Source organism: Thalia democratica, chromosome 2 (genome assembly GCF_965202585.1).
Source record: "Thalia democratica chromosome 2, ktThaDemo2.hap1.1, whole genome shotgun sequence".
NCBI lineage: Eukaryota > Metazoa > Chordata > Thaliacea > Salpida > Salpidae > Thalia > Thalia democratica.
This window is the reverse complement of record NC_139166.1, coordinates 101,422,145-101,442,320: the sequence shown is the minus strand read 5'-3', so window position 1 is coordinate 101,442,320 and position 20,176 is coordinate 101,422,145. Positions and strand designations below refer to the sequence as shown.

General features: G+C 25.3%; 1 non-coding gene across 1 annotated transcript; it reads left to right on the top strand.

Annotated features, from left to right (window-relative positions):
• The first annotated feature begins 15,805 nt into the window (after nt 1–15,805).
• On the top strand, nt 15,806–15,887 carry Trnal-aag (transfer RNA leucine (anticodon AAG)). Its single transcript has one exon. It is a non-coding gene; the product is annotated as a tRNA-Leu (tRNA).
• The last annotated feature ends 4,289 nt before the right edge of the window (nt 15,888–20,176 follow it).

The window sequence follows — 20,176 nt, the reverse complement described above, 5'->3', positions numbered from 1 at the left end:
CAATAAATTCTAAGTTCTTTAAACGAAAGTGTATACTGTTTAATACAAAGCCAAAAGTAGAGGTAGAAGGCTTTTTAAATATTCAGAACTTGTCATTTACTCGAACTTTAATTTGATTTTAATTCTTAAATCAACTGGTAAATTGTATATAAAGATTAACTGTAATTAAGTTATATTTAGTTATAATAAACTTAACTATGAAAGTTTAGTGGCGAAAACTTATTATAACGCATTTTAACTTTTTCTTTTGAAATAAAGTTTATGTAGGGCAAAATAAATTTACATTTTTCATAAAAATTTAAAAACTTTCAAAATTTAAACTTGCAAAAACACGATTATTCTCACGATTAATAGTAAATATTTCTAAAATAATTTTCTTGATATCTTTTGAAAGTTATTGTTTTAAATGTTTTCAAAAACACAAAAACTTTAGATTATTTAGCGATCATTATATTTGAAATGTAAGTATAAATTATTAGATAAGACTATATAACTTAAAAACTTATAACAAAATAGTAAAACCAGTTTGTATTGTGAAACCTATTATATAGGTTTAAATTTTTAATAAAGAAAAAACTCATCATATTTATAGAAATTTAGAAGTGCAAAAGACCACCGGGAATAAAGTAAATAGACTGCAAGCTGGCTTTACTGTAATGAATAAAAAATAAATATGTTTTGTGTAATAATCGTCTGGAAAAATATTTGATTAAAACAAACAAAGAAATTAATGGAGTTTTTATAAAAATCTGCTTATAATTATACTTAATTCAACTATAAATAGTTTATTATTCTATTTCAAAATGTTTTATTTTTAATACTTATTTTGTTTTTACTTACGTTATTTCAACTGCTCATAATAAAGTAGTTTGAAAGAAGTGTTTGTCAATTAAAGTACTAATTTAAGTCGCAATTAAAACATAGGCGAGATTTAATAACTGTCGAACTTGTTATACAAATAAACTTGTCTGTTTAACTGTTAGTGTTAAACAATTATTTTTGCTCTAAAACTAAGTAGGAATTTATTAATGATGTGAAATCCAGACGGTCAATCGACATAACAACTTTTGCGGTTTAGTTATATGACATACCTGTTTTAATAGCTAGTTTCTATTAAAAACCATGCTTTTCCACTTAATATAATAAAAGTTTTTAGCTTCTCCTAATGTTTGTTTTAATTCCATTATCTTAATAGGCCTATGCAAGTTGCATAACAGTTTGTATAAGTTATTAAGATAAAACTTAAAACTACCCTACTATAAAAGGTAAATACATTAGTAAGCAATAACAAAACATTTACGTAAGACTTTTAATGCAGTTTTTAAACCGTAATATAAAAGTTTTTGTATCTGAATATTACAATTGTAAGAGTTTACTTTTTAAAATTTGCTTATGTTAAAACTATTTTAGTCACATTAATTACAATAAGATCCAACTAAGATATAGTTATCACTGCTTATATTAAAATTTTATAAAAAAGAGTTCAAAATACTTTAAGGTAAACAATTTAGTAAATTGTATATGACTAACGAAAAACGTCTCTTAAAGTGTATTGAAAAAAACAAAACAAAATAATAGAAAAAACTAAAAATATGTGTAGGATAAAGAGGTAATAAAAATATATTAAGATTATGTTAAATTAAGTTAATACTAAAATTAAAGTTTATACTAAAAATATTTTTACGTTACGCAATAAAATCGTTATGTTTAAAGTAAGTAAAAGTTTAATTTTTTTATTAATATTTTAATAACTTCATTAAGACTAGTTTATTTTTGCATGAAAATTAGATTAAAAAATAAAAACGTAACATAAGTAAAATGGGTTAGAAACGATCGGGTTAGAAGTGATTGGGTTAGAAGTGATCGGGTTAGAAATGATCGGGTTAGAAATGATCGGGTTTAATTGGGTTAGAAGTGATTGGGTTAGAAATGATCTTGTTAGAAATGATCGGGTTAGAAATGATCGGGTTAGAAATGATCGGGTAAGAAATGATCGGGTTAGAAGTGATTGGGTTAGAAGTGATCGGGTTAGAAATGATCGGGTTAGAAGTGATTGGGTTAGAAGTGATCGGGTTAGAAATGATCGGGTTAGAAGTGATCGGGTGAGAAGTGATCGGGTTACAAGTGATCGGGTTACAAGTGATCGGGTTAGAAATGATCGGGTTAGAAGTGATCGGGTTAGAAGTGATCGGGTTAGAAGTGATCGGGTTAGAAATGATCGGGTTAGAAATGATCGGGTAAGAAATGGTCGGGTTAGAAGTGATCGGGTTATAAGTGATCGGGTTAGAAGTGATCGGGTTAGAAATGATAGCGGGTTAGAAATGATCGGGTTAGAAATGATAGCGGGTTAGAAATGATAGCGGGTTAGAAATGATCGGGTTAGAAATGATAGCGGGTTAGAAATGATAGCGGGTTAGAAATGATCGGGTTAGAAATGATAGCGGGTTAGAAATGATAGCGGGTTAGAAATGATCGGGTTATAAATGATAGCGGGTTAGAAATGATAGCGGGTTAGAAATGATAGCGGGTTAGAAATGATAGCGGGTTAGAAATGATCGGCTCCCGTATTCAACATGCTCAGTTATCCGACAGTTTACTGTATAATTATTAGCAACAAAGAAGTTTAATTTTTCTTACAAAACAAAATGTATTTTATTTATGAAAACTAGTTTTTTGATTTAAATTTTTTGTCGCTGAATTATGAAGCACTGTCTATAAAATGTACATCAGTTTAGTTTTAATTATATATATATATATGTATGTATCATATATCAAAATTATAACTTTACATATTACTTAATTCAGCAACTATAAATAATTGTTGGTATAAGCTCCTTAAAAACAATAATCATTAAAAAAGCTTTATTTACAATTTTTTTTATATTAACAAATTTTTAGTAATTTAAAGTACCAAAAAGTCTTATTAATATTCTCAATCAAACAATTATTTATTGACAAAGTATATGCTTCAGCTTCAACTTATTATTGCACCGCTGTAAAGTGGTTTATAATATATTACTATGTCATTTAACATGTAATTAATATTTATCCTCACATTGGAAGCCACTTGCAAGCCGGATCCGTGTAGTTTATCTTAGAAATTCTTAAAATTGAACAGTTTTTGTCTTTTTTAAACCTCTTCACATTTGAAAAATTAAGTAAAATTCAAAGTTTTCCGACCCGCGAGAGCTGTTTTTTTTTTAATTTACTATTCAGAATGTAATTTGTTTTGTCTAAATTATGATAAACATAATTAAATAAAGTTTACAAAAATTGGATAACGCTAAAGTCTCTAAAACATTTTTCATACACCGTTTCTATATTATTATATTATGTTTGATTTATTATTTCCAAACTCTTAAAACCGTTAAAAAGTTATTTTTGTCTTTTAAAAATAGTTTTACTTGTTAACTTTTTAGTGACGTAACAACTTAATTCGAACTTTTTTCACAAATATTTTACGAATATATTCAGTGTAATGTTGTTTTAATATATTTGGCATGGTACAGTCAGTAATCTTCTTTTGCACCACAAAATATGTGGTTCCAAACACTTGAAATGGTATGTTTTGATATAAATAACCTGTATTCTAATGTTTAATAAAACCATGTGCTCATATAATGTGCAGACAAGCTGCATTCTTCAAAATCTTTTTATTCAGTATACTTTACATTATTTTCTGTATTTTTCTGGTAAATCCGACTCGCTGACTGGAAAAATTTTCCACTCAGCATTGGACTAATGCTTGATTGTACAAAATTAATGAAACTTTTAAGTATTTACAGGGTGGCAAACTAAACTTGACATACTAAAAAAACTGGAATTTTGAACAGAAATCACAAAAAAAATGGACTAAAAAACAATTTTTACGTGTTTATTTGTAAAATTTCGAGTTGACACAAAAATTATATCATATAGATCAGGGTTTCCCAAAGTGGGCGATATCGCCCTCCTGGGGGCGATATCGCCCTCCTGGAGGCGATTTTAGTATTTTGGGGGGCGATAATTAGTAAGGGGGCGAAAGGGTGGGCGATAACTAGTAAGGGGGCGAAAAGGGGGCGATTTTAAAATTTTGGGTTGTCATAAGATTTTTACTTTTTTTCTTGCTATTTTACTATTTTTAGCTTGCTATTAATTATTTGACCCTGAGTTAAAACTTAAACAAAAAAGTTTATTTTATTTATGAAAAAAAAAAGAAAAAAATTTAGTGCTTATGACTCCTACTTTCAAGTAAATACTATATTTTCATTTATATATTTCCATATTTAACAATTACATATATCATAGACGATTGGAATCCCTCTCATCACTTTATAACTTGACATATATGTTATTTGGGGTTATAAATGGTTTGTAAAAATTTATGTTATTTTATACTAACTATCACCTCATGATATTTCCAGTTGCTTTTTAAAAAGTCACTAAGTTAGACTAAGAAATAAAACTATACATGGTTGCCAATTTACCTAGAAACCTGGAAAAACCTAGAATTTGACAATTTAAGCAAAAAAAGCCTGGAAAAATCTGGAATTTTTAACAATTTTAACATTCTAAGTAGTAAAATTTAGATTTGACGCAAAAAAGCTGTCATATAGATAAAAGTATGGATCCCTTCGAGGCAAATACTTTTTAAGTAAACGACTAACAGGAAACCTTCTCAGACTTACAAACTGACCTTGAACTTAAAGTAAATTCTTCCAAAGAACGATATGAAAGCTTTTGGACTCAACAAAAACTAAGGCAAAAGTATCCAATCATTTTAGAGGAATTTAGATTGTTGTTTATAGCTTTTCCTTCTAGCTATGTTGTTGAGAAAGCTTTAAGTTCAGTTATCAACATCTTGAGCAAAAGGTCTAATCTAGATATATAAAGGAGGTGACTTAAGGCTCTATTTTACTAATTAAGAATTAGATTAGAAAAACTTGCAAGCAGTCATATTCCTCATCCTTCACATTATATTAGACTTCAGTAGCAGACATTATTTTATGGAAGTTTTTTAATTTTATTTGATCTTTTGAAGTATTTCTTATTTAACCTGGTTTGTATTGTATTTAAGTAGTCTTTTTATAATAACAACTTTATTAAGCTATTTATTCTACAACAGGTTTGCATAATGCCTAATAAATATTATTTACGGTAGACTTCCTCTTGAGTTCGCACTTTTTACCAAAAAAAAAAGTGCAAATTTATATTTTCTTAAATTTAATTAAGTAAAATTAATTTAGTCTTGTACTTCTTATGCACGCACTTTTCAAAGTAGTTTACAGGGCTTGAGAAAATAATTTACAGTTATTTTCTTAGAAGCCCAGTAAAGTGTATCAAAATACTTAATTATTAAAAAGCATTGAGTAATCTGTAATCAATCCTGTTTAAATATTATCTGCTTTGAAAATATTGAAACTTTTACGTCAGTGGTGGACAACTTTTGTAGTCAGCAATTCATATTTACTAAAAAATATTTTCTATTTTCAACTGGTTAGAAAATGTAATTGCGGGCTGCATGATTTAGAAAAATTACAAATAAGAAAATTAAAAAACTCGAGCAAAATTGTAATAAAATGATTTAGTATTATTGTGATCTATGAAATATTTTTGTGAACTGAAAACGAAATGAAAGCGTATATAAAAATATTAAATATCAAAAAAATAAAATTTATTTATTTTGCAAAAGTAGTTTTCAATTTACTTAGCGGGTCGAAATTCGACTGGATCTGCGACTGGATCTAAGCCGTACGTTACCCACCTGAAATCTTAACTTAAACCTGACATTTTAATAATATCTCATATAACAAATTTCGGACATTTAGAAGTTAATACTAAGTAAATTATTTAAGCCGCATAAAATACTTAAATTACTTTATAAATAGGCTTTTTTAAAATATCTATACCAGAGATTAAAAAACTATAAAAGAATTCACAGTTTATTTTACACATAATGAAATAAATATTAAAACATTATTTCTGATCTATTTAAAGGAAGTTTGACCGACTGGTTGATTATCTCACATGAAAAGTGGTTTCATCAACAGCTTCAGTTAATGCAGTAAATTTACTAATTTTAATGCTAAGATATATTGTAAGCAAGTTAGTTGTAAAGTTAAAAATTTTATTTTTAACTTTTTAAACTATTTTTTTTTGTAGTAGAATACCATGAAATAGCATTTGACTTGGAATAATCTTTAGGGAACTAAACCTCAATTCTAACAATTTTTTTTATTTATTTAAATTCAAAAAAAAATCCAATGTTTTACAGTTAATTCTGTAAACAGAAAGTAATCAATTTAAAAAAACTTTTAAACAGGTTTAAATTTTGTTTTGTAACTGTAGCAGTCTTTTTGATGGCTTATTTAATTCTGTTTAAAAAGATTTTTTTTCTAGCTATTAGCCTACAATAATTTAACAGAGGAAAATAGTGAAAAACTAAAAGCTAGTGTTGAAGTATTAAAATAAACTATGTATATTCTAATTCCTAATATATATTGAATTCAGGTAAAAGAAAAAACAGTTGTATCAATAGTTTAAAACTCCTTACATTATATTAAACTTTTGAACAATAATAAATCAAGTTAGAAAAAAAAATTGTGTTTAAGAAACTTTTAAATGAAAAAGTAGAAGTCATTTCAAATAGAGACCTCAAATTTATACTCTTTTAAAACCAAAAAAATCTTTTAAAAAATAAAAACTTTAATGGTTGTCAAAATATTACAATCAGATAATAGTTTTATAGTGATATAAGTTGTATACAGATTAAACTAGTAATAACAAAAACCTGTCAAATAAAGGTCTTTCAAACAAATATTTTAATCACTATGCTATAAAACTTTTAGTGTAATGTAAAACAACGAATATCAACTACAAAATTAACCAGGTCAAAATAAAATTATTAAAATCTTTATAACATAAACCATTTAATAAATATAGTAGACTTCCGCTTGAGTTCGCACTTTGAAAAAAATCAAAAAGTGCAAACTCAAAAAATTATTACCATATTTTTTTTTACAAAATGACAAACTTCAATATGTTATATGCAATGATGTTATGAATAAACATGAAATCCACTAAAACATAAAACAAACTTTCATTAAAAAAAATAGATCTATATAAGCTTTTAAATATTATATATATTTTGTTTTATTAATATTTAGTTGGCAATAGACTAAGGGGGCGATTTAGTAAATGAGTTTGGGAAACCCTGATATAGATAAATAAAAATTTCATCATCAAAAAATTTTAAAACTAAATTAATAAAATTTGTTCGTACTTACAAGGTTAAAGTTTTAAGTCTATGCTAAAATAATATTAAATTTGTTTAACAAAAACTAATTGTAAGTCTAAATTTGAGCCTGCAACGGATTTTTTGTAAGTGTTTGAACTTTTTAACTTTAGTTGAAAAAACTAAGCTAAAATTTTCAACTCTTTAATTTTAACCTTATAAGTCAACTTTTTTTTTGCTGAGTTACGAAGCATTGTCTAAAAAAAATCTAACAGTTTTGTTTATGCTATTCAGACACATTATTTTATCTATTACGAAGATTTTACCTTAAACTACTTATCTAACTTTATTTATCACTAAATAACCTCATTAAGTGAAGACCATTAAATTAGCTTTACTTTACCTGTTTTAATGTTTATTAAAGTTAATTAATTTGTTTAAACGCTACGATATTTTTTAGCACAATCAAATAACTTGTAGAAAAGTTACCTATAAATTAAGTTTTTAAACTGAAAACTTTTAACATCTCACGACTAGTATTTATAAGTACTCAATACTTTTCTGAAAAATTCTACTTGTATACTTAGTAGTGACGTAACAACATAATTTAAAGTTTTTTTACGAAAAATTTTCACTAATATACAGACTAAAATTAAGAATAGTTTCTCATTATTAAAAATCTGTGAACCCTTATTTAACACCGCTAATTTAGTGGTCTGCATGTATTTAAATAATGAATAACTGATAGAAATATAGAGTTAACATTTTGATTTATTTAACGTAAAAATTATATTGTATCCTCAGCTACAGAACATTTATGTAATTCAAATAGAATCTTTCTGATGTTATTTATTTTAATAATTATTATTTGTATTGATTGTCCTTATGTGTGACATTTTTGTTTCACAATAATTTTTGAAATGATAAGTCAAGTAATTTATTTTTTTCAACTTTTAATTAAAAATTGTAATATTTTGATTTAAACCAAAAGTATTGATTTTAGTTGAAAAATATTTAAAATAAAAATAAGTTTTAGCTATTTCAAGTCCAGAAGTAACGTAAGGTAAATTTTAAAATAAAGTTCTAGTAATTTATCTCCATCAACTTGCGGTTCAGAACTACAATATTTTGATTTCAAAACCAAAAGTATCGAGTTTAGTTGAAAAAATTTGAAAAAAACTAATAAATTTCAATTATTTCAGATCCAGAAGTAGCGTGATCCCGAAGAAAGTTGACAAAATAACACCGGCTCACCACAAATCCTTGCAAAAATTGCACAATTATAATGAGGAACATTACGTGCCAAATAAACATGTCAAATCAATATCTATATTGTCACTACCAACTGCAGTTACCAACATTTCTAATAGCGGGTTATTATTATCTATTTAATTTTTAATTATATACCATATAAAAATGTCTAATCAATATCAATACTACGTACTGCTGTCACTAACATTTTTAATAGCAGGTTATTATAATTTAGTTTTTTGTATCTTCATAATCTAATACTTATCAACCTAAGACTGACAACATTAAGGCCTCCAATACACTTTTTTTCTAATGAAACTAACATTTCATTTTAGTATTTTAAAGCTTGTGAATAAATACGGAATTTTTTGTAACAATAAAAGCTTTTCCAAAACATTTTTCGTTATTTTCAAAACAAGCTTTTCCAAAACAATTTTTATAACTCTTAAAACAATTCTCTAAAACAATAAACAACATTGTTTACTTAAAGGAGTTACATTTATTTCAGTGCTTATAAAACGGAATTTTACTTGCATTTACTTGCAGTAGCAGTAGCAGTGCTATCAGGTGTTTGGTAAAGCTCGAAATGTTGTATGATAAAATGTTTAAGTTTAAGTCTGAAATATTTCGTTTTCTTTAGTTTAAGATACTTCTTGTTACTTGTGTTCAATTGTAGTTTTAGTTAGTGTGTATTTTATATTTGTAAATAAACTTTTGTTGACTTTTAAGTATCTTAGATGTATTTATCTTATCTAAAAATGTCTATCCCCATTTAATTACCCCTAGCAATTTAGATTGGTTACAATAGACACCACGTCAGATACTCTTATCGAGACATTTTTAGTTCTAACAATTAAAAAATTATATACTAAATACTGGACAATAAGTTACTTTAGTTGTTAATAATTATTTCTTGTTTTCTATATTAAGAAAAGTTCTAAGGGTGCCTAAAATAAAAGCTTTTTCACCATACTCAAAATAATTGTTTTGTTTTTGACCAATTTTTACAGTCCACACTCGCGGGCAATGTCGCCAGTTGGGAGAATGTCATCTAGAAATATGTCACCAGTCGGGAGAATGTCGTCTCGAGCGATGTCGCCGGTGAGTATGTCGTCACAAAAGTCAAATAAATCTGTTGTTACGTCACAGTTGCAAGACGAAAAAGAAGACCAACTTGTGCTGGTGAGAATTTTTTATGATGTGTCAAGTTTTATTATTTTTATAACTACAATTAAAATTGTAATTATTTTAAAACTTGTGCTGGTGAGATTTTTTATTTGATAAAGTAAATTGGTCATGCGTCAGGCATAAAGTAAGAAAATAAATGATATAAAAATTATACTACTGGAAATAAAACATAAATATCATTTATTGTAATTTGTTTAGTGCTGGTGAGATTTTTCTAGATGTGTCAAATATTGTTATTGTAATTATATAATATTTTGTCAATTTCTGAAGTTAAAAACTGTATAATAAATGCTAGAATATTAAAAACTGGTAAAAACTTTAGAAAATTAACAATTTATTTAGTTTTTAAACTCCCAACTTTAGGTATACATACAATTTTATTTGGTTTATTAATTTATTTAAGCTTAATTTACCTGAAAAGGGTCAAACAAATAGCATGTATGAGAAACTTAAATATTTACAATCAATTTGTTTAACATTTCCTTTTTAGATGTTTCAAGTCTCAAGTTCAAGTATGAAATATAATTGCTGTTTTTAGAAATTTAAATATTTATACAAAATGTACGTAGCTTCTGTAAAACTTAAAAGGAATTTTATAAATAATTTATTTTAAAGCTTTGTGTGCAATCCAAGTATAAGAGTTTTTGCTTTGATGTATTGCTTTTTATTTTAAAATAACATTATAACTTTACATAAATACAGTTTTGAGCAAGTTTTTCGACTGTTAGAATATTTTAAGTAACTTAGCAAAATATACTTGCAACTTAATAAAAAATGATCTGCCTAAATTTTTAAATTGATAAACGTCATTTTTGATATACTTTTTCAAAGATCAAGTTAGTTAAAATTTTATATGAGTTCATTAATAAATTTTTTGAATTTTTTTTGACTATATAGAATGGATAGAGTTGTATATGGAAAGCAGATTCTTACAATAAAATATTTTGTTTTATAATGAGTTAAACAAATTAGATTAGTTAAAACATTTATTATGTGATAACTTAATTAAAAAACACTAATGTTAAAAATTTATAGATGGAAAGTGGAGATGTTATTCAAGAAAAAATTTCAAATTCCGAACATCAAATTTAAAAAGCTAATTTATTTTTCATGAACTTGATTGAATGCTTTAAAAATATCAAGAATAATGAAAATAAAGATAAAAACAATGCTGTTTTGTACAGGTAGCAAAGATTGTACTCATTACTTTTTTTACATTAAAAGCAATAAGTAAAACATTTTAGGTATAAAGTTCTTATTATAAGTAATCAAACTGTCTAAAACTATGCTAAGTACTGCTTTAAAAAAGTTTATAATACATCTTATATAAGCTTCTAGTTCAAGTTGTTTATTCTGAATACATTTACTTTTTTTATTAATTAAAATTAGCATAAATTTTTTTTTTGACATTATTGATTATCTTTATAATGACAGCTACTGTACTTGCTTTTAATAGTTTACTTAGCCAAAAATATTAGTTTAAGGAATTTTCTTAAAAGTAGCTCAATTAATTTAATACCTTTCTTGTTTGTGTTACAAACTTTTTCAACAAAAAAATAAAGTAAATTAATTAAAACAAAATATTATAGTAATTAGTGAATTACATTACTTATTTTTTACAGGTATAGCATAATGTTTATATTAATTATACTCTTTATTTACAGGTGTAACATCGCTTGTGTTTTATTGTCTTGTCTTATCACAGAGCACGGAACAAATATTCAATTAAAAGTTTGTTTTTCTTTCAAATAATTATAAATGTGTGTTAATAATTTACTTTTATAATAACTTTCTTCAATAAAAGTTTTTTTTTATTTATTTTAAGAAAGTTTTTAAGAGTGTTACATAAAAACTACATAAAAAGATACTAAAAAAGTTTGAATAATTATTTAAATTATAAGTATCTATAATAAGTTCAAATAATTTCTTCAGGACAATATGCACATATTGATATTTTCAAGTTTGTTAGGATTCGATCACTCAATCGTTGCTGATCATTGCAAGAAACTACTTGCGAATATAATTGTAATTATGACGTCATATAAACATCAACATCAGGTTATTTGTTTTATATATTATAAATATATATGTTAGTTGTAAGAAACTAATGGCGAATATAATAGTGATTATGACGTCATATAAACACCAACATCAGGTTATTTGTTTTATTTACTTATATATGTTACTTGTAAGAAACTACTTGCGAATATAATAGTGATTATGACGTCAAATAAACATCAACATCAGGTTATTTTAATATTAATGTAAAACAGAACTGTTAAAATTCAATTACAAAAGTTAATTTGCAGGTCCTCGGACTGTAAAACCAAATAATATTTTGTTTAAGTACCAACTAAACCAAGTTGAAATTATTACTATAAGCTTCTGTATTTTGATTAATTTTGCTGGTATGAATTTGGGGTTTGGCGTATTTACTTCTTATATCAAGTCTATTTAAGTTATATATATATAAATTTGTAAAGTTTTTATAATGAATATTTTAGCTAAATAAGTTCAAACAAAATATTTAATGTTTTTTAATATTTAATTCAAAATATTTAATGTTTTCAGCTAATATAATTGAATTTTTACAGCTTCTACCGACTCTAGTGATGGGAAATTTCAGATCAAATTTGTTTTCTACTTTTTTCAAATCTACTTCACTTACAGGTTTATTTTTTATAAAGTGAAATAGTTTTATGGTATAGTAGTCAGCTATTTTGATTGAAATAAAAAGTACTGATAATTTTATTTTCTATTTTAAAGGTAAAAAATTTATAATTTAAAAATTTTTTTTATATGTTTCTTTAATTTTGACATGTTATGAACATTCCATAATATATTGTTTACACTTACGAAAATAAATACTAACTTTTTTTCTCAAAAAGTTGAGTAAGCTATTTTCTTTAAACAATTCAAACAAGAAGTTATTTTTATTGAAAATAGTTTGTTGTTATAATTTGTTAATGCAAAATTTATTAATTTTCCAATTAGAAAAGCTGTCTTTTAATATCTGTAGTATTTTAAGTTCTAGCTGTACTTCTTAAACTTTAAATTTTTGTGATTTTTAAATTAACTTTACTTGATGACATATTTTAAAAAGTTGAAATAGTTTAAAACTGTATACAGTTTAATTGTTTCATTTAAAAAGCAATGAAAAAATATTTAACATGAGTATTTATGTTCTCAAAATCGATAAACGGACAAATATTTATGCTTAAATGATTTAAATTGTGCTCTTTGCTTTAAAATAATTGATTTATTGATTACGTTTTAAAGATAGTTTGTTTCTGTTTCGTGTTTAAAACAGCAATAATTTTAAACAGACGTTTTTGTCAAAGTTAAAGTTTAAGTGATTGTATTTTTTTCTTTAGTAATTATTATTTTGTCAGTTTTATTTAAAAACTGGTTTTATTGGCTTTTAAGGTTAACATTTATCTTCTTATATTTTTCCTTACTTTCTAAAATGCTTCCTAACATTAAACAATTTACTTATGTTTAATGTTATGTATTGATGTTATTTTCTAATACCTGTTTTAACAGAAAATTAAAAACTAAACTTTTTATAGCATGTTTTGAAATTCACAATTAAAAAACTAGATTTTATGCTTCACTTAAGATTTACAACGTTCTTTTTAATAATTTTACATAAACTTCAGTACTTTATGATAACTTCACACAGTTTTTTATTTCTTTAAAAGTAGTAAAAAACTAAAATGACTTGTAATACTTTCGAGTGAAGATATCTTATGTCGAATAGGATCACTTTAAACATTTAGGTAATGCATAATAAAACATACATTTAAATGTTGAAATAATTTTAAGTATATACAACAGGGTCAACAAAGCAAACAGCTATCAAAAAATAATTATAATAAAATGTTTTTAATACAGAATCCACAAAACAAAGGGGTAGTACTTCTAGTGACGAAAGTTCAAATAATAATTCAGAATTTCAGAGAAAATACGATAATCAGGAATTTATAGAGGAAAAATCTAATAAAAATCACAAAAACTTCTTTGTTAAACTGTTTGAAAATAGGTTAGTATAAATAACTATTTCCTAATAAAAATCACAAAAACTTCTTTGTTAGATTGTTTGAAAACGGGTTATTATAAATAACTGATTATTAATTAAAATCACAAAAATTTCTTTATTAATCTGGTTAAAAATAAGTTGTAATGAATAGTTTTTTTTAATTAAACTTAAATTATGCTAGTGTTTTTATAATAGTTATTTCAATAGAAGTAGAGCATATTTTCGATTTTATTTTGTAATGTTGAATTTTATTTTAATTATGCCATTGTTCATATATATTAGTTAAGTGAAGTTGATATGAAATTATACATAAACAGTGCACAATTGTTTTAAAGTACTTTTTTTTCATAATTTAACTAGATAAAATAACACTATTTAAAATAAGTTCAAATCTCAATACCCAGTAGTTAATATAAAACAGATCTGTTTAAAGTATTTTTGTTTATTGAAAATTCATATTATAGATAGTTTTTTTTTTTTTTTTGCTTTATGCTGCAAAATTGAGTTAAGTGAACAACAGGAAGTAACTTTTAATAAAAACTTTTCTCAATTTATAACAACGTTTAAAAACATTAAAATTATAAATTTAAGCTCTAAACAAACTAGTAAATAAAAAGTTTTTATCTTGTTTTAATACTTCTATAGTTATAAATTTTAAATAATAAAATAAAATTTTCCGAAAAGTTTATTTATGCCTATAATTTGTTTTATTTTAATTTCATATAGTGTGGTCTTTTAAAACTTAATAACTCTATTTAAAGGTTTAAATATTTATCAACTAGACCTTAATTAATTAGGACTAACTTTTGAACCAGTTTTGTTAAAATGATTTAATACAAATTTTTAACACTTTTTGATAACTAGTTAATTCTGTAAACCATTAATATTAGTTATATATAACACATTAATTAATTATTTTAACAGTAAAGCAAGTACAGTTTGGGAAAATGAAGATATCGAATCAGTTAATCAAATAAACATTAAAAGTTCGGTTGAAATAAATAAATTTGTGCAAAAACTAAAACAAGTGTTGCAAGATCTGGTGAGTTTAATTAAATAAGTAATTGTTTTATTTAAGGTGAATCAATAAAAAGTAAATTTTTTGATATATATTTTTTTAACTTTTAATAAGATAGTTGTTAAAAGTTTATTAGTGTAAAAACAGTTTCATATAGTTTAAACTTAAATTTTTTGAGACTAAGGCTTGATACCTTTTAAATAGGTACAGATAAAACCAATATTTGTAGTTTTTTATTTTTTTCAACACAGTTACCAGAAATGAATTTGTTGGACAAACTTGCAAATAAGATAATAAATTTCACATCTATTCAACAAGGTGCTAATATAAACAAACATTATGTTAACAGAGCTTTTCAAGTTAGTTTATTAAAAATGGTTACAAGCTATATTTTATTAATGTTTTTATAGGTATTAAGAATTAATACTTACTCCTTTTCAAGGTTATTAACATTTAAACGTAAACTACTTTTAAAAAGGCTTTCCAAGTTGGTTTATTAAAAATGATTACAAGCTATATTTTAATAATATTTTTATAAATATTTGAAATCAATACTTACTCCTTTTCAAGTTTATTAACTGTTTTTTTGTTTTAGGTCTTTAAATTTAGTGGTAAAAAGTTATTGTATGTGAAAAAACAATCCTATGAATTGTATATGTTTATTTTACTGCAAGCAAGAAATATATTTCTCAAAACCGCTACATATAAATATATATCTTTCAAACAAAGTACTCTAAAATAGTTTATGATTTTTTTCGTTATTTTTTTATTTACTGTAAGATAGCTAAACATTCAAAACTAAAGTTGTAGTCTAAAAAATTAGTTCATGTTCAATTAAATTTATAAACTAAACTTATTTGTTAAATAAAAGATAATAAATATATATTTATATACAAGCTAGTTTGATTGTGGTATACTAAAGCACATGTACTTAATTATACCGGCATAGTTAAAATAAACCGTCAAATAACAAACAAGATAATAATATTTACACACAAACAATTTTTTTCTACTACTTAACCGCATTACAAGCTTCATGAGTGATTATGACGAAACAAAAGCATTTAAATTCGCTTGTTTCAATTCTCAGCCGTGTGGTAGCATGGCCGAGCGGTCTAAGGCGCTGGATTAAGGCTCTAGTCTCTTCGGAGGCGTGGGTTCGAATCCCACTACTGCCATTTTTATTAATATTCAGAACTTTACTAAAACTTAAATTAAAAACTTTTTACACTCGTGGTAGCTTTTGATATATCATTCTATTTTCCTTGGAATATAATATTTCAGCATTATTGTAATGTTTATTTAAAATACAGTAACCTCTTGCTTATTTACGCAAATTGTGTCCACAAAAAAAGTTCGTAAAGATACGAGAGGTACCAAATATACTTACTATAATGGCTGTTTTTTGATATTGCTTCTAGTTAAAAGCAGACTGGGATCTTTCCCACTTTTAACAATTTGTTTACTTTATTTATAAATGTGAAAACAAAAGATAAAACTATACATATACTAAAAAATAGGTTAAAAATATGTCTAAAATAATAAGTAAATTTTACCTCTATCTATATTTAAATGTCACTTATTTGATACTTAACATTCATATTCTATACTATTTAGCAAATTCAATTTATAATAAAGCATTTGGTTACAATTAAAAAATGGTGTGGTGTCTATATTAAAATTTGTGTTGCTTTATTCATATATAGTGCAAGAGTGCTGTATTTTTTTTTTGTGTTTTAAACTCTCATAATTTCATTTTACTTTCATTATTTAACACAGTCATATTTCTTTAAGAATTTTTATTTAGTCTTTTATTGCTAACATAATTAATCTAAATGTTTATCAATTAGTCAAGGAACATAAGTTTTTTAAGTCTAAAGATAAGGAGAGGTGAGATAGCATTTAACAACATATTTCAAATTAAAAATATACAACAAACCTAACTTGTGCAATACTAAAAAAAACTAAAAATTTTATTTTTTGAATATTTTAGAATTCTAAAATGCGTAACTAAACGAGAGTGCGTAACGTCACGAGTGCGTAAAGATGCGAGAGGTTACTGTATTACGTAAAATGAAAGCATCTGTACAAGTTTTAAGTGTTTTTGAAATAAGATTTTGTTTATTTTTATATAAATAAATTTGTTTAGACTTAAAGCTTACACAACTGTCTGTGTTTTTAAACAAGTTTTTAATGTACTAACGTCCAGTAGAACTTTAATTAAGTGTTTTCTCTATATGTAAATTTTGGTTGTTTATTTTGTTGTTTGATTAAAGCTGCAAATAATGTTCGGTTTAATTGTACTGCAAAATTAATTAGTAAGTTACTTTAATTTAAAAAAAGTTTTAGTTGATTTAAGAATATATTTATTTAATTTATTTACTTTGAGTTTATTTTTTAGACTATTTACTTAAACATTCAAATAACTTTTTAATAACTGTAATTGTAGTTATCTAATTAAATTTAGTTTAAAACTGATCATTTTTTTATATCAGATATACAGAGCATTAGATAGGAGGATGACTACAAATCACTTGTGTCAAATAATAAGATCACTAATAAACAATATTAGCAATAAACAGTCACCGACTATTATTGAAATATTTCTTACTTTGGAAAAAGCAACGAAACAATTGAATGAACAAAATAACGAAATTATTGCAAGGTTTGTTTGAAATAAGTTCTTAAATCTATTTAAAAAGTTCTAGATTTCTTCGCACTAAAATACTAAACGAAATAAATGTAACTTTTATCAGTATTTAAAGGAAAATAATTTCTCTATTTTTTATGAAAAAAGTTGTCAAGTATTTCCTTAAATCTTAAAATTTCTTTGAAAACATACAAACAAAAAGTGTTTTCTATAAGTTTAAAACTTAGTCTACTACTTGACGGGCAATTGTTGGAGTTACACGAAATGTTCAAGAAAACCCTGGCCATTTTTACACCTAAAGTTTATTTTTGTTTTTATACATTTGTCATCTGTTAGAAAGCTTTCATCAAAAATCAAACGGTGACAAACTCTCTAGCTTATAACTAAATTACCAAACTATTTGCTATATACCAAACGGTTAACTACAAATTCTAACCTTAATAGAACCTCAATTCCCAAATTTAAACATTGCTTTTAAGCTTACTTTTTCTTAGCTAAATAACAAAACTCAATTTCAATCTCTAACTTTCGATACTTTATCCCTGTGTATCTTATTTGTTACTTTTTGTCCACAACATCTAGAACTCAATCTAATTACCCTCAACAATTAATACACTTAGATCTCAAAAACAAGGCACCTCGAAAAATTGACGTTTCGTTTGAGTATTCCTTCGTGCAATTTCCCCTAACAAGTAAAAACTTTTCAAGTTGATAACTTAAACTTTGTTTATTATTACAGTAGGAAACAGCGGAGCAGAGAAACCAGTTTACTGATGCCGTCGCCTTCGCTTGTTGCCAAGCAACCCAACACGTCATCAAAAGTTGCCAAGCAACCATCTACGTCATCGAAGCCGTCGGGAAGCAACACGTCATCGATGAGACGTCACAATAGGTGTCGTTCCGGTTCGGTGATCGTCACTAAGTCTGTCGTTGACGGAATTCACTCGGAGGAACTCGAAAAAGCATTGCAGAATGGTTGGTTAATAATTGTAAACAATAAAAAATTAGTTAGTTTATTTTTTGTTTATACTTTAATCTGTACTTTAGCCTGAATAAACTACTACTGCTGCAAAAATATATTTATGAAATAACACACTTAAGGTTTCGAAGAAATTAGTTTTTCAGATGTGTTATTTAGTCTTATAAATAAAGCTTATATTCTGTTCAAGCTTAACAAAAGCCATTTTTAGCTGAAATAAAATTCAAGGTATTACCAGAGTTTTTTAAGTAGTGAATAAATAAAAGTAACTGAGTTTTTGTATCTCTTCATATGTTTTAAATTTTTTGAAAGGAAAAATAATAAAATTATTTAGATCCCTATAATAATTTATTCCAGTTTATTGATAAATCTAAAAAATACCATATTAATAAAAATTCTAAAAGTTTCTAATCTCCAACAGCGTTCGGAAGTGGCGACAAATCGTTGACGTCATCAAACCGCAAACTTGCCACGCCATCGCAGAGCGTGGCGCCACCAAGCGGTAGAAACACTTTAGCGCCTCCCAGTGTGGAGAAAGTGAATGATAAGAGGGTTGAAGAAAATATTCAAGTTCTTTCGCAGGTTAGATAATTATTTTTAGTTTGTCTCTTATTATTTTTTTTAATGACAGCTTTAAAACTAATTCAATTTCATCTAAATTGAGAGTTTTATTTTCTATAAAAATTCTATTCTAGATGTATTTTTTTATATACTTCCTATTGTATTTCTTATTATTTTTTACAACTATTTTTTTACCAAAATTTTTAAAATTTCTATCATTTTTTCACCCATATTCTGTTTTAGTTTTGTAGATATTCTGGATACTAATTTTTTCCACAGATATCTTGGACAATTATATTACTTTTTAAATGTTATTTTTCCACAGATGTTTTGGATAATTTTATTACTTTTTAAATGTTATTTTTCCACAGGTGTTTTGGATAATTTTATTACATTTTAAATGTTAATTTTCCACCGATGTTTTGGATAATTTTATTACTTTTTAAATATTATTTTTCCACAGATGTTTTGGATAAATTTATTACTTTTTAAATGTTATTTTTTCCACAGATATTCTGGATATGCCAGATAATGGCTTCTACTGAGTTCGAGTATGAATACCTGATGTCTGTTCGTATGATCGAAATAATACTGAATTCGGATAATAGAGTTCACGTTATCGACGATGTTATCAAGACTAGAAGGTTATCATAGTTCTAATAGTTGATTAGTAATAAACTTATGTGTTAAAAGTTAAAGCTAAATTTCCAATTTTAAATGTGCACTTTGTAGTATTTTCAATTTTTAATTAAAAACTCTTTACACCCACAAACACTTGCTTGCAAATTGTATACAAGTAAAGTTGAGTATCAGTTTGTTGTCATAAATGTCTTTTAGCCTTAAATTTTATCCTGCTAAATGCAGCCTTTCAATGTTATCTTTACATTTCAAGCAGATTATCATAATTGAAGTGCGCGGACATTAAACGAATAACCCACAAATACTCGGGTGCAAACACCTATCTTAATGTCAGATATAATAAGGTGAAACGGCTATATATTTTTAAAGATAATTTAGAGCTGCAGGGTTGCCACTCGGTCAGGAAATCAGGAAAAGTCATAGAAAAATTTAAAAAATAACAAAAGTCAGGAAAAAATAGGGGGTTTTGAAAAAAAGTCAGGAAATTTGATTAAAAAAAAGTCAGATTTTGTCAGTTTAAATTTACAAAATTTCTTGTTTTGCAAAGCCTTCAAATGGTAAAAATTAAATAAAAGTCCTTTAAAGTCAGAAAAAAATTCCGAAGTTTTCCTAGAAATTTACAAAAATATTTAATTTTA